This window comes from Eptatretus burgeri, chromosome 2 (assembly GCF_056783735.1).
Source record: "Eptatretus burgeri isolate ZD-2024b chromosome 2, Ebu_testis_v1, whole genome shotgun sequence".
NCBI lineage: Eukaryota > Metazoa > Chordata > Myxini > Myxiniformes > Myxinidae > Eptatretus > Eptatretus burgeri.
The window spans coordinates 51,016,916-51,032,736 of record NC_140962.1 but is presented as its reverse complement, the minus strand read 5'-3'; the positions used below and the strand labels follow the sequence as shown (position 1 = coordinate 51,032,736).

Below are 15,821 nucleotides of genomic sequence, written 5' to 3'. Positions count from 1 at the left end.
GTGAGTGAGTGAGTGAACAGTATTACGGAAAAACTCGACGGATTTCGACGAAACTTGGTGAGGGGGGGTTAGGTATGGTCCAAGGATCATGCCATTAAATTTTGGACTTGGGTCCCCCCCCCCCCAAAAAAAAATTGTTGGAGAAAAAAAAATTTTTAGCAACTTTTTTTTCAACAAAATTTCGATTTCTTTTCTTTGCATTTCTACATGTTTTAAGTGATTTCCAACCCCCCGCCAAAAAAAAAATGTTGGAGAAAAGAACTATAACTCTGTCAGCACTGTTGACATCATATTTGATGAATAAGATATAAGGTTTACTTGAGTGCCCCAGCAGTATTGGCGGCGGAGGTTTTGCACTCTCCCGAGTGCTCCCCCTCGAGTTAACCTCCGCCATCGAAGATGGACGGAGGTTACTGTTTTCACCCCTGTCTGTTTGTTTGTTTGTTTGTGAACAGCAGTACGGAAAAACTCCTGGACCAATTTCGAGGAAACTTGGTGGGGGGATTAGGTATGGTCCAAGAGTAGGGTGAATATACTGGTTCTGGCTCACTTTTCCCCATGTAAATGAATGGGGGATTTTCAGCGATTCATTTTTTTTTCCCTAAAAATAAACCCCCTTTTTATCCCAAGGTATATTTATTTGTCTCCCCTTTTAACCTGGGGATACTTTTTTTCAAATAACCCATGCAATAAGATAAAGATTTGTTAAAGGTGATTCTAAAGAAATATCTGAAACGTCTAAGCCTCGGGACACTCTTTATCAAATAACCGATGCATATTGTTTAGCTCACTCATTGAACCTATACACATTTGTTCATTCTCAAATTCCTTCAATAGTTTAATTTTCTTTGCACAATAATCCCCATCTAAAATATTGAAAAACAAAACATTTGAATCTTTATATTTTTTAAGATACCCCTTTTGTGCCATTACGAAATGATAAACTTCTCTTAATGATCTCATCTGGCCACCGCCCGAGTTGCAAATCATTTTTGTGCATAAACCACGCCATAAAAAAAGTTTTGTTTCAAATGTTTTCAGTTCGTGCCATGAAAATGAGGAAGTGTTTTTTTTGACACGGTCGTGCTGTGAAAATGAGGAAGTGTTTTTGGACAGTCATGCTGTGAAAAAATAGGAACTATTCTGTGAGAGAAGGCCTCGTGTTTCTATTTTATCTCAGAACACGAACAGGCTTTTAAACATAAGTTTAATCAAAATCATTTTAGGGCATTTTAAGTATGTTTTAAAAATGATTCATACAATTTGAGAATATATCGCCCAGTTATTTTCCAAGCTGTCTCGCCCGAAGCGTCATTTCCTGTGGCCACACCCAATGATTAAGCAATCTCCTCATCGTTGCCTCATAAGTGATTCGCCAGACAAAGTTTCTGCCAGACGGGATTTTCATTTTTACAACTGAGACATGAGCGATCTTTCTTCCGCGAACAAAACAGCTCAACACAAAGTTGGTAAGCTTGTGTATAGGTTCCTCTTTGAACGATGAAGCAATTGATTATAAATTAAATCGTGATAATTCTGATTTTTTTTTTTCTTGGCAGGTCCTTGGAAGAAGAGCAGTTTACATATCACGACGAGGTGCATGAAATTAATGCTCTTATTGAAGAGGTCAATCATCTTAGAAGAGAATTGAAAAACATTTTTAATGACTGACACGACGTCTTATCACGGCCTCTGATCTTTTTGCCATCTTGTACCAATGGTAAAAAAAAACTGAGACATGGACTCACTCTCTTCCGATGAAGATAACAGCTCACTACAAAGTTGGTAAGTTTGTGTATGGTTTCCTCTTTGAACGATGAAGCAATTGATTATAAATTAAATCGTGATAATGCGAAAATATATATTTTTTCCTGGCAGGTCCTTGGAAGAAGTGGAGTTTACATATCACGATGAGGTGCATCAAATGAATGCTCTTATTGAAGAGGTCAATGATTTTAGAAGAGAATTGAAAAACATTTATAATGACTGGTACGAAGTCTTATCACGGCCTCTGATCTCGAATGAATTAAACCAATGGTGAGACACGTGTGTGTGTGTGTGTGTGTGTGTGTGTGTGTGTGTGTGTGTGCGTGCGTGCGTGCGTGCGTGCGTGCGTGCGTGCGTGCGTGCATGCGTGCGCGTGTGTGTCTCTTTCCCTGTCTGTCTCTCTCTATCTCTCCCTGTCTGTCTCTTTGTATCTCTCTCTCTGTCTGTCTTTCTACCTACCTCTCTCTGTCTGTCTCTCCATCTATACCCTTGACTCATTATTTTATTTTTTTCAGCTCGATCACACAACATAAGCTGTTGAAGCAATCTGGTACAACACATGATTTTCTGGAGGTAAAGGTTTCTGAATTATTATTTAGTTATTTGTTTATTTATTCTTTTATTAATATCACTCTCTCTTTGGAATGTCGCCTTATGTTGGTTGCATCATTAGTTTGGACGCGGTTTTACCAGTACACTGGAATTCATTTTATTGGCCTTGGAAGGATGACAGGCTGAGTCGGCCTCCTGGTGTGTTAATTCAGTGGTCAACGAGGCTTGAACTTAGAACCAACACCAGGCTTACTCATATTACCATGTAATTATCTTTATAAAACCTAATTATTATCCACTTTTTGTTTCAAAACAGAATATGGTGTCTGAGTTTCGAAATCACAAGACATCTGAAGAAGATTGCTGGGAAAGATTATACATTCTCGCAAATGAATATTTTCATATTTTCAATTTTGATTAATTATATTTGTTTTGTTTACAATTACTTGATTTTGAATTTCAAAAAAAGGATCAAGACATGAAGGAAAGGGAGGGAGGGGTGGGGGGGGAGTAGGTGCGCTCCCCCAATGACCCATCACCCCCTCATCCCACCCCTCCCCTCCCCATGTGTGTGTAGGGAAGGGTGGGGGTGGAATGAGGGAGGTGGTGGGTCAAAGGTGGGGACGCACGGGGGATTGTGTGGGCGGGGCGTGTGTGGGCGGGGCTTGTGTGGGTGGGGTTTATGTGGGCGGGACGTCGGTGGGGCTTGTGTGGGCGGGGCGTGTGTGGGCGGGGCTTGTGGGAGGGCGTTTATGTGAGTGGGGCTTGTGTGGGTGGGGTTTATGTCGGCGGAGCTTGTGTGGGAGGGGTTTATGTGGGCAGGGTTTATGTGGGCAGGGTTTATGTGGGCAGGGTTTATGTGGGCGGGGCTTCGGTGGGGCTTATGTGGGAGGGGTGAATGTGGATGAGGCTTATGTGGATGAGGTTTGTGTGGATAAATGGATGGGTGGATGGGTGGATGGGTGGAGCTTGTGTGGATGGGTGGATAATTTTTTAATTAAATAAACATGTTGTGTGTGGAGAACTAATTAACTAATCACTAATTATGTGAATATGATGAATATGGGTGGAGCTTGTGTGGGGTTTGTGTGTGTGGAGCTTGTGTGGGGTGGGGTTTTTGTGTGGAGCTTGTGAGGGGTTTGTGTGTGGTGGGGTTTGTGTGGGGTTTGTGTGGGGTGGGGTTTGTGTGGAGCTTGTGTGGGGTGGGGTTTATGTGGGTGGGTTTTGTGTGGGCGGAGTCAAAAAGGGGCGGAGTCAAAAAATTTCAATTTATCTTTGTCTTTTGTAATTCCTGTGAATAAAATGAACCTAAAATCTCTTCCCCTTCCAAATCATATATCTTATAAGTCCAAGGAACCGTATCTATTACATCAACAATTTTAAAAAGTTCGTTCGTCCATCGTTTAGTATAACCCTTTTCAAAATGAGATTTCCACCTATATATTCTTACGATATCACCAACTTTGAACTTAGGTTTTCTGACATTAATCTCTTTTTCATGTTTTAATTTTGTAAATGTTTCTGATGGTTTCATATTTGTTGACGTGTGAACCGTGTCATTATACTTATCCACAATATCCTGAATAAAAGATGACCATTGTTGTGAACCGAGTTGTGTGAATTTTTTTATATAGTCTCTCTTTTAAGGTACGATTAAAACGTTCAACAACAACTGCCTTCCCTTCATTAAAGGTACTGTATAATGTAATACTGTTATTTTTTAGAAAATTCAGAAATGTCTTGTTATAAAACTCTCTACCCTCATCAGTCCACAATTTTTTAGGTTTTCTCTTACTTTTATTAAATATCTGTTGAAAGCCTAACATAAGAGTATTACCTGTTTTGTTTTTTAATCGTACAACCCATGCGTATCTACTCCTCAAATCAATAACGGTTAAAGCATACTTGTACCCCTTATCATTATTGAGTTCAATCAAATCAGCAGACCAGATATAATCTACTTCCTTGGAATAAACTTTCCTTCTCTGAAACTTTGGGAATATTGGTTTATGTAATTCATCAGCTAATTGCTCTTCAGTCTTAATGACATCATTAGAGCCTATAAGTTTTTTGAATTTCCAAGTCTAAGTTTCAATTTAGCACTGATCATCTTCTTCACAATGAACCGATCAACTTTTTCTCTCAAGGTTGGATTTTGTATCAGAGACAAATTATACAACATTTCTCTATCGGCTTCATGCTTTTCTTCCAACGTTGTGGTATTCCCATAATCAATATCGTGTCTCATGCACACTTCATCAACTCTATTGATGGGTTTACTCCATGATTTAGGATTATCTGCCTCATCTAATCTTTTATCCAAGTTTGTGCCTGGACCACAGAAAGAATACCCTGGTAGATGTAATTCCCCTGGTATTCCAGTAGTTGTAAATTTACTTCCTGATAAAAACTTTTGTATATCTCCTCCTCGTTTGTGTTTGGAGATAAATTGATTTTTTTTGAACCACACACCGAACATATACCTTTTTGTATAACCCTGTTATTTTTACTTTTAATATATGAAATATTTTTAGTATTAGTTTTCTTTTTACATTTGAGACAATAACTCATTTATTTATGAGAAAAATTCCTGCAGAGTGTAAAAACCTTTTTAGTTTCCAACATGCACATTTGAATCTTAATTTTTAAAACATAAAGAATCCTTAGAAATGCCTTCACTCTCTCCTCCATTTATTTAAGAAAAAAAATGAAAAACTTGAATTAAAATGAATAGCTTGTCGATGTCAATAGTCTTGTCGAAAATATTTCAAATAGACTTGTCAATTCTTTGTTTTCCTCCTCGGTGGGTTGAGTTATTTTCTGTAATACCTCCAATCTTTTTTTAATCTCATCGGTTTCCATATTTTCATATTTATTTTGTCTCGCTCTTTTCTCCCTCTCCTCCCTCTCTTTCTCTCTCTTCTCTCTCTTCTCTTTTTCCTCCTTCTCTTTCTTCTCCCTCTCCTCCTTTTTCTCCTCTTTCCTCTCTTCTTCAACTCCTTCCTCATCCCTTATTATCCTTGAATCGCTTACACCCCATAGAATATCATACATATATTCATCAGGATTTCTTGTTATTCCTGTATCCAAAATAATTTTTTTACAACAGGAAACCAATAAAATTTCTTTTGAATTTCTAAAAGAGCCTTACCTTTTCTTAACTTTATAATTTTTTCATTATTTAACATTCTAATTAAATCTAAAGTTGTCGGTTTATCAACATCAGCATAATGCCAATCTTTTATTGAAAATACCTCATTCTTATGTTGTAGAACATATTTATTAAAATACCGAATACCCTTTTCTTGAAGGTATGCTTGGACACAGAAATGATAATTTTCTTGAAGTCTTCTTGCTGTCATTTATGTATTAGAAATATATGTTAGAATAATATTGTTACGTTTGAGGGGGGGGGGGGTATGCATTCAAAGGGTAATTAGGATGTTTAATTAGGTATGCCATGCTGTTCGAGTTTACCAGGATCTCGATGTAATAAGTAGCAATTCAGTGGTGATAAGTTGTCTAGTAAATGTTCATTTCTTCAAGGGGGAAATGATAATTGTCACGTAATTAGATAGGGACACGGGATAGGGTAAGTGTGTCTGCGTAAACCCCTTTTGGTGTTCTCTGGAGACTGGCCGTGACGTCACAGGACAGTGCAGCGGATGGCTCCGCCCCGTGATCACGATTGGCAGAAGGCGACGGCGGTGGGCCAATAAACGGCTCGAGTGGAAGTGACGAGGACAGTAGGATAAAAAGGTTCTGTTCAGGGTCGAAGAAAGAAGAGGAAGAAGATTACAACCAAAAGATCGTGTTTTTTTTTTTTGGTGTGGAGGCTGTTGCGCGGAGAGCGTCCTTGTTGTTGTGCTGAGTCGATCGTGTTCTTCATCGTGTCTTGGAGCCTTGCTGAGCTTCGTGCCTCACCTTGGTTGGCTCTGGGGTTCTGCTGACTCCGAGTACGGGGTCGAACGGCGGGCGGACCTGCCTCCCTCTCCTGCTCGCAACTTGGCGCTAGAACTAGTTCCCTGGCGGCTGTGAGCAGACTTGGGCCAAGACCAGGAGGTCGACAGCACCACGGTTTCTCCAGCCTCCCCCCCCCCCCGACGAGAGCAAGGCCAGCTCGTCCGACGCCGATCCAGGGACAGTTGCGTCCACACCACGGTCCAGCCTGACCACCAGAAATAGCTACGTTGTGTGTGTGTGTGTGTGTGTGTGTGTGTGTGTGTGTGTGTGTGTGTGTGTGTGTGTGTGTGTGTGTGTGTGTGTGTGTGTGTGTGTGTGTGTGTGTGTGTGTGTGCTTGGCGCCTTAGAAGGTTTGAGATCTCTATATTCATTGGAATTGTCTGTGTTTTTCCCCACGCCCGAACCCACACCATCCCGTCGAATCGCCCCGGATCCCTCTTCTTGCCGAGTCTTGTTATTTCTGGTTAATAGTAAAAACGAATAAACATCATCAACTCAGTGAAAAGTGACTCGTGCCACCTTCCTCGTCCCGTTTGCGGTAGAGCGATTAGAACCGCCATGTTTGGGTTATAAATAAATAAACCACCTCCATCGTTTCGGCTCATTCTACATTGGCGGGACTGTTCAAGTCCCGTGGACGTCACAATATTATGGCATGAAACACCTCCCCATCTTCCCATAGTTCAATCATTTTGTATTTCCTTACTTATTATATATATAATCCTGTTTTTTCTGTTTTCATGATATAAACAAGGGCAAAACCATTATTATATTTACCCTTATTAAATTCTTTTATTTGTTGTTTACTAATCGTGGCCCCACAAAACTCATTCTCGATACCAAGTGGATAATATTCTTCCTTACGAGACTGATTTAATTGTTCCAGGTCATCGAGGTTAATTTTAAATGACCAATTATACCCTAAAGCATTCATATCATACCCCATTGTTCTATTCTCATACAAACGATACGGCCTTCTTTATAAAAATTTATTTTAATTCGAACTGTGAATTCTGTATGACCTGGAGATAACATCAACACTTCTGTATCTTTGGAATACACGGCCGTTTTATTTAAGGATATATATTGTGATAAATCGCTTCATCTCACCAAGTCATTCGCATCAGTCGGGCTTGGATAATTTTTTAATTTATAAGCATTTTTCATGTTAATATTTTTGGTTATATTATATTTATGCCATTCAACCTGTGCCTTTGTGTAATAATTTGATAAATCAATATCCAGTTCTTGGGATACACCAAAGATAGAACCATCTTTACCAACATAAGTCATTTATATTAGATTAAAAATAATATCATAAAATTTTTTATTTTTGTTGAGTTGAAATAACACATACAGACATAATTGACCACAACACTTGGAATTTAATTCTTGGACTTGAAATGTTTGATAAACACCATTCTGTAAGAATTTTATGACTTCAACAGGTGGTGGAAGACCAAAACTATCAAAATAATATTTGTCTTGACTATTAAAAATACAAATCCAATGAGAACCGTTCCCATTATTATCTTCTAAGTTCATAATAATATTCTTTGTATGATTCGGCACATTTGTTAATTCATCTCTCATACAAATAACCACATTATTAATTTTTAATTTCTTACAATATTTGACAAGTTGTAAATTTGATGTTGTATTCTTTCCAAATTCTTTAAACCACTCATCAATGCTCATTTATTTATTAGAAAGATATAATCCATTACCTCTTTTCGTTAATTTTACACCTGCTTGTGCAATAGAAGAAAGCATATCTCCATCTAACAATCTCGCTTTATCAGGCAGACCTTCAAGTTTTTCAGCAAAATCTACAATTACACCACTTCCACTAATTTGTTTCTCCAACCCTTTGTTATGTCTTTCCAATTCTTTTTGAGCCTGGAGTTGAGCCTTCCTTTCGTTGGCAGTTTTCACCGCTGTTGAAATACCACCCGTCAATGCTCCAACCGCACTTAAACCAGCAAATAAAGGAATTAGAAATGGGAGAAATCCTCCACTCGTCTCTCTTATTGAATATTTTTTCAACATTGGTTTTGTCATTTTAATTTTAAGTGAGCCAGTGTCATTCAAGATTTTAACCTGTTCTCTTGTGAGCAAAACATCAATTCTTACTGCTCCTTTTCTCTGAATTGTATTAACGTTAATCATACAAGGCTTTTGATTTTGAACACAAGATGATAGTTTATGAAGATTGATTTGATTAACATACACCCCAGTTGGTACTTTGCCACTCATTTATTTAACAAAAAATTATGTGAGACTAATCATCACACCATTATCTGTATTAATCTGCAATTCTGTTTCTTCCAAAAGCAAACAATATGTATCAACTTCTTCACTCTCTCCTCTTTCAATGTATAGGGAAGTATCCACTCGATTAGACTTTATAGTTTCCTTTTGAGCGCTCAGGTCAAACGCATAGATTGTATACAAACTTTTAAATGCTGTCATATCCAAAATAGGTTCTTTATTTCCATTACTTTCACACACCTTTTGGTAAGACTTGTATGCTTCAGCAAAATCATTTTTTTCCCAATTAATTTCCAATCTATCTCGTGGATAAAATGTTCCATTTAGAGAAACGCGAAGTTGTTTCACCTTAGCATTATCACTCAATGCATTATTCTTATCAGTCGCAGTATCACCATCTGGCTTTTTAAAAATGATCCACAGATATCGTGGCTTTCCTTCCAGAACACCCAAATTCCACGTGTAAGTGGTTTGGTTGAGTTTACCGTGTTGACATCTTCTTTTGAGGTATGATACACTGAATGGTTTCTTTGAGTTAAGTCTTCTATTCAACATCTCTTCTGTTTTAAGATTAGGAGTATATTCACTGATATACCAACTCATTTCCTCAATTACAAATTTCTTCTGTTCACCAAAAGCACTACCAACACCAAAAAGCAATCTATTTTCATTATCATTCCTTTGTAGTTGAAATCTAATTTTAAGACCATACAGAACTTTATCATGATCACAAAATCCAAATATACCTTTAAGAGGAACTGCCACAGTAAAACTATTTACTGCTTTTGTATCATCATTATACATTCCTTTCCTTTGAGTATATCCAGGGTCTGTCCCGTTGACATATCAGGAATAAAAACTTCGACAGACCCCTTTCCCATTCTATCACTGAATGTATAGAGTGTAAATTTCATCATTTCAGATACAGCAGAGACATAATCAACCGCTTCAACTTCTTGTGTTCCAATATACAAACGCACACTATCAAACATTTTCCAGAAGAAATCATTTACAAGTGTAGCGTTTGTGTTATTCCCAGCTTTAGTGAATTTAAATTTACACAACAAGAAACTTTCGGAAAGATTCAAATAGGTTTGTTGATTATTTTTTTCAAAACTTTTTGTACTATTCGTATTCCAGTCTGTTCCAGTTATTGCATTTACCTTGAAGTAATCTTCTTTTTTCGTGGAGTTTGAGATAATAATAGTATCATCCAAATCATAGATACTATCAATTGCTTCCATACTTGTATTTATTTAGGAAAAAAAGATGTTAAAACTTTTGAAACCCTGATCCAAGTATTCGAATTATTTTCTGTCGTTCTTGGGGGGACAACTGAGTTTTGCCTTTCTTAATTTCTTTTATTGCTTCTAATTTATGAGATTCCTTCTGGGCATCTTTTATGCTCTTTACAGCACCTGCTACATTTCCCAGAGCAGAAGCAGTTGAACCAATTAGATCTTTATGTTTTAGAATAGTTGAACCAATACCCATGAGAGTATCAATTATCAATAAACCAAGTTTTGAGAGAGAAGAGGTTTTTTCAGAGAACTTTTCTGCAATTCATATGAAAAAGGAAAGTATTGTAATGGATAAACCAATTTATATTGGAACAGCAGTTCTTGATTTATCAAAGATATTGATGTATGATTATTTGTATAATGACTTAAAGAAAGAGTATGGTGAAAATGTTTCATTGTTGTATATGGACACTGATAGTTTTATCCTAGATATAAAAACTGATGATGTTTATAAAGATATGAAGAAAAATATTGGAGTATATGATACAAGTAATTTCAGCAAGAAGAGTGAGTTATTTTCCAAAAAGAATGAAAAGGTTATTGGTAAGTTTAAGGATGAGTTGGGTGGAAAAGTAATGAGTGAGTTTATTGGATTGAGAGCAAAGGCATATGCTTATAAGTATGGTGATCAGATTGATAAGAGGTTAAAGGGAATAAAGAAATATGTAATAAAGAAATTAATAACTTTTAGAAATTATCATAATTGTTTGATGAATAAGAAAGAAGAATATCGGAAAATGAATACAATAAGAAGTTATAAACATAACATATATGGTGAAGAAGTAAATAAAAAGGCATAAGGAGCCTTTGATGATAAGAGATTTATTTTAGATAATGGAATAGATTGTGTTCCATATGGATATTGTATGATAGAGTGAATAGAATAGATTGTGTTTTAACGATGGGAAGATGGGTTAGGGTTTTTTAAGGGCTACCGCCGCGTTTTTTCGCAATATATAAATGGTCAAACCAAGTATTAATCAAACTAAAGAGTGGAGAAAATCTCAGTCTTGGTATATAAATGGAAAACATAATGAATGTGAAAAATATCAAATAAGTCTTATTGAAAAAATAACTAAAACAAAGGTAAATAAAACAAATAAGCGAATCAATTTAAAAAGTAGTAAGTTAGAGGATGTAAAGAAAAAAATGAATATCCTTGAATGGACTGAAAACTTTGATGGTTATCAATTGAACAATGAAAAAACAATTTACTATAATCTCAAAATGATATGTGGCTCAGGAGGTGGTCAAACAAGAGCATTAAGAGAAGTTTATCATTTCGTAATGGCACAAAAGGGGTATCTTAAAAAATATAAAGATTCAAATGTTTTGTTTTTCAATATTTTAGATGGGGATTATTGTGCAAAGAAAATTAAACTATTGAAGGAATTTGAGAATGAACAAATGTTTATAGGTTCAATGAGTGAGCTAAACAATATGCATCGGTTATTTGATAAAGAGTGTCCCGAGGCTTAGACGTTTCAGATATTTCTTTAGAATCACCTTTAACAAATCTTTATCTTATTGCATGGGTTATTTGAAAAAAAGTATCCCCAGGTTAAAAGGGGAGACAAATAAATATACCTTGGGATAAAAAGGGGGTTTATTTTTAGGGAAAAAAAATATGAATCGCTGAAAATCCCCCATTCATTTACATGGGGAAAAGTGAGCCAGAACCAGTATATTCACCCTACTTCCAAGGATCATGACATTAGATTTTGGACTTGGTCCAAAGTCCAATATGGCCGCTATGGCGGCCATTTTGAAAAAATATTTGAATTTTTGTTTTTGCATTTCTACATGTTTTAAGTGATTTCCAACAAAAAATAAAAATTTGTTAGAGAAAAAAAAAATTGCAACTTTTTTTCCAAAAAATTTGATTTTATTTGAAAAATATTTGAATTTTTTTTTTTTGCATTTCTACATGTTTTAAGTGATTTCCAACCCCCCCAAAAAATTGTTAGAGAAAAAAAAAAACAGAAATTTTGCACCTTTTTTTTCAAAAAAATTTCGATTTTTTTTTTTGGGCATTTCTACATGCGCGTCGATTGAGTTTAATTTGTTCAATCGTGGTTCAGTAGAGTCTGATCTGTTTTGACCTACAATGAGTAGGATATCAGGTTCACTTAAGTGACCCAGCAGTATTGGCGGCGGAGGTCTTGCACTCTACCGAGTGCTCCCCCTCTAGTTCAAAAATGTATTGGGGCCGATATGTTCTTGTGGATCAGGCATTGCAAGGTGGAGGTATGTGTTCCACTGAGTGCCCTTCTAGTTTACACTGTTATTCATTTGAATTTGGTGCCACGGTACTGTGTCAGTAAGATCACCAGAATTTGCAGAAGATCACCCCTGTCATGAACCTCATTATTTTCTGGTATCGCTCCAGCTTGCATTCAAGAAAACTAATGTTTATCTCCAGTTTCCAATCCTAGTTGTCTTCATCGGTTCCTCATCTACAAAATATATCAGTAAATGAAAATGCATTTTTTTTGCTTTTATTTTGGCGAGTCGACCCACAATGCACGATGAACCTTGTTAGTTTCCGGTATCAAACGTCAAAAGCAGTCAATATATAAATGATAAAGGTTCCTTCTTAATCATTTAATATATTGACTGCTTTTGACAGTTGCACGTGGTACATGCTTGGGGGCCTCGGTACGCATTTCTCTCTGTGCTGTCGCTGATGATTCACCAACAAGTGATGAAACTGGTCCGGCAGCTGAGGGGGTGTGTAGCATTTGTGAATGTCTTTACAGCTGTGGAGGAACTCTGGGAAGGTTTGAAACAGCAAAGGTCTTACCTTGGTAGGCTCTCTTGGTTGCTTTCTGCAGTTTCTTAGGCTCGGAGAGCATGGGAGGAGTTTATAGAAATATATATATATATATATATATATATATATATATATATATATATATATATATATATATATATATATATATATATATATATACATACATAAACCATAGATACAGTGCCTATAAAAAGTCTACACCCCCTTTCAAATTTTTCACCTTTTGTTGCTTTAGAGCTTGGAATTAAATTGCATCAAATCAGTTCACATCGTAACCCATAACTTCCAAGTGAAAAACAAATTCTACAAATTTCAGAAAATTAATGAAAAATACAAAACCACAATATCTTGGTTGGATCAGTGTCCATCCCACTTAAATAGAAATCGTAAATTATCTCAGGTGTAACCAATCACCTTCAAAATCACACACCAAGTTAATTGGCTTCCACCTGTGTTAAATTGTAGTTATTCTGATTATTTCAGAATAAAATCAGCTGTTCCTGTCGGTTTCCTCTGTTGGGTTGTACATTTCACAGCAAAGACTCAACAATGAGAACCAAGGAGTTTTCAAAAGACCTCCGGGATAACGTTGTGGAAAGGCACAGATCAGGGGATAGGTGTAAAAATATTTCAAAGGCCTTCAATATCCCTTGGAGCACAATCAAGACAATCATTAAGAAGTGGAAGGCGTATGGTACCACCAAGACCCTGCCTAGATAAGGCCGTCCCTCCAAACTGGAGAACCAAGGAAGGAGAGTCCACTGATCTCTGATCAGAGAGGCCACAAAGAGGCCAATGACAACTTTGAAAGAGCTGCAGGCCTTTTTGGCAAAGACTGGTCACTGTGTGCATGTGACAACAATATCCCAAGCACTCCACAAGTTTGGCCTGCATAGTAGGGTGGGAAGAAGGAAGCCATTACTCAGAAAAGCCCACCTTGAGTCCCGTTTGAATTATGCAAAAAAACACTCCAGAGATTCTGAAGCCATGTGGCAAAACGTTTTGTGGTCTGCCAACGAAACCAAGATGGAACTTTTTGGCCTCAATGCAAAACGTTACGTTTTGGCGCAAACCCAACAAAGCACATCACCCAAAGAACACCATCCCTACTGTGCGGCATGGTGGTGACAGCATCATGTTATGGGGCTGTTTCTCATCAGCAGGAACTGGGGCACTTGTCAGGATAGAAGGAAAAATGAATGGAGCAAAATACAGAAAAATCCTGGAGGATAACCTGCTGCCCGCTGCAAGAAAGCTGAAATTGGGACGGAAGTTCAACTGTCAGCATGACAATGACCCGAAACACACAGCCACAGCTACACTGGAGTGGTGAAGGAGCAAAAAGAAAAATATCCTTGAGTGGCCCAGTCAGAGCCCTGACCTAAATCCAATCGAAAATCTGTAGCATGAAAATCTAACAGAAGAATGGGCAAATATTGCTCAATCATGGTGTGCAAAGTTGATAGAGACCTATCCGAACAGACTCACAGCTGTAATTGATGTCAAAGGTGCTTCCATCAAGTATTAACTCAGGGTGGTGGACACTTATACAACCAAGATATTCTAATTTTGTATCAAATTAATTTTCTGAAATTTCTAGAATTTGTCTTTCACTTGGAAGTTGTGGGTTACAATGTGTAAATAAAGGTGGAAAAAGTGTGATTTAATGCATATTAATTCCAGGCTAGAAGACAACAAAAAGTGAAAATTTTGAAAGGGGGTGTGGACTTTCTATCAGCACTGTACATATACATTATATGGCCACCGCTTCTAATAAGTGGATTCGGCTATTTCAGCCACACTCATTGCTGACAGGTGTATAAAATCAAGTACACAGCCATGCAATCTCCATAGACAAACATTGGTGGTAGAATGGGCCGAACTGAAGAGCTCAGTGACTTTCAACGTGGCACCATCATAGGATGCCACCTTTACAACAACTTCGTTCATCAAATTTCTGCCCTGCTAGAGCTGCTACAGTCAACTGTAAGTGCAGTTATTGTGAAGTGGAAACGTCTCAGAACAACAACAGCTCATCCATGAAATGGTAAGCCACACAAGCTTACAGAATGGGCCTGCCGAGTGCCGAAGTGCGTTGCATGGGAAAATCGTCTGTCATCAGTTGCAATACTCATTACCGAGTTCCAAACTAACTGGAAGCAACGTCAGCACAAGCACTGTTCGTCGTGAACTTCATTAAATAGGTTTCCATGGCTGAGCAGCCGCACACAAGCCTAAGATCACCATGCGCAATGCCAAGCGTTGGCTGGAGTGGTGTAAATCTCACTGCCATTGGACTCTGGAGCAGTGGAAACACGATTTCTCTGGAGTGATGAATCACACTTCACCATCTGGCAGTCCGACGGATGAATCTGGATTTGGTGGATGCCAGGAGAACACGACCTGCCTGAATGCATAATGCCAACTGTAAAGTTTGGTGGAGGAGGAATCATGGTTTGGGGCTGTTTTTCATGGTTCGGGCTAGGCCCCTTAGTTCCAGTGAAGGAAAATCTTAATGCTGCAGCATGCAATGACTATATATATATATATATATATATATATATATATATATATATATATATATATATATATATATATATATATATATATATGATTCTGTGCTTCCATCATTGTGGCAACAGTTTGGGGAAGGTCCTTTCCTGTTTCAGCATGACAATTCCCCCCATGCACAAAGCGAGGTCCAGACAGAAATGGTTTGTCGAGATCGGTGTGAAAGCTGCACAGAGCCATTACCTCAACCCCATCGAACACCTATGGGATGAATTGGAACGCCGACTGCGATTCAGACCTAATCGCCCAACATCAGTGCCCGACCGACCTCACTAATGCTCTTGTGGCTGAATGGAAGCAAATCCCCACAGAAATATTTCAGCATCTTGTGGAAATCCTTCCCAGAAGAGTGGAGGCTGTTATAGCAGCAAAGGGAGGACCAACTCCACATTAATGCCCATGATTTTGGAATGAGATGTTGGACAAGCAGGTGTCCACATACTTTTGGCCATGTCGTTGTGTCTATATACATATATACAAATACATATATCGGTGAGGTTAATCCACCCCCCCCCCCGACCCAATTGTCTTAGACAGGCGGTTAACACCAACCAAGCCAGATCACCGAGCGGTTTTCCTTTGAGGCGAACACGTGATCTTCA

The 15,821-nt window shown here is 37.8% G+C and overlaps 1 long non-coding RNA gene across 1 annotated transcript; it reads left to right on the top strand.

The window, feature by feature from the left end:
- Positions 1 to 333: 333 nt before the first annotated feature.
- Positions 334 to 2,798, top strand: LOC147032030 (uncharacterized). Its single transcript, XR_015055011.1, has 3 exons — positions 334 to 2,037; positions 2,283 to 2,340; positions 2,636 to 2,798. It is a non-coding gene; the product is annotated as an uncharacterized LOC147032030 (long non-coding RNA).
- Positions 2,799 to 15,821: the final 13,023 nt, after the last annotated feature.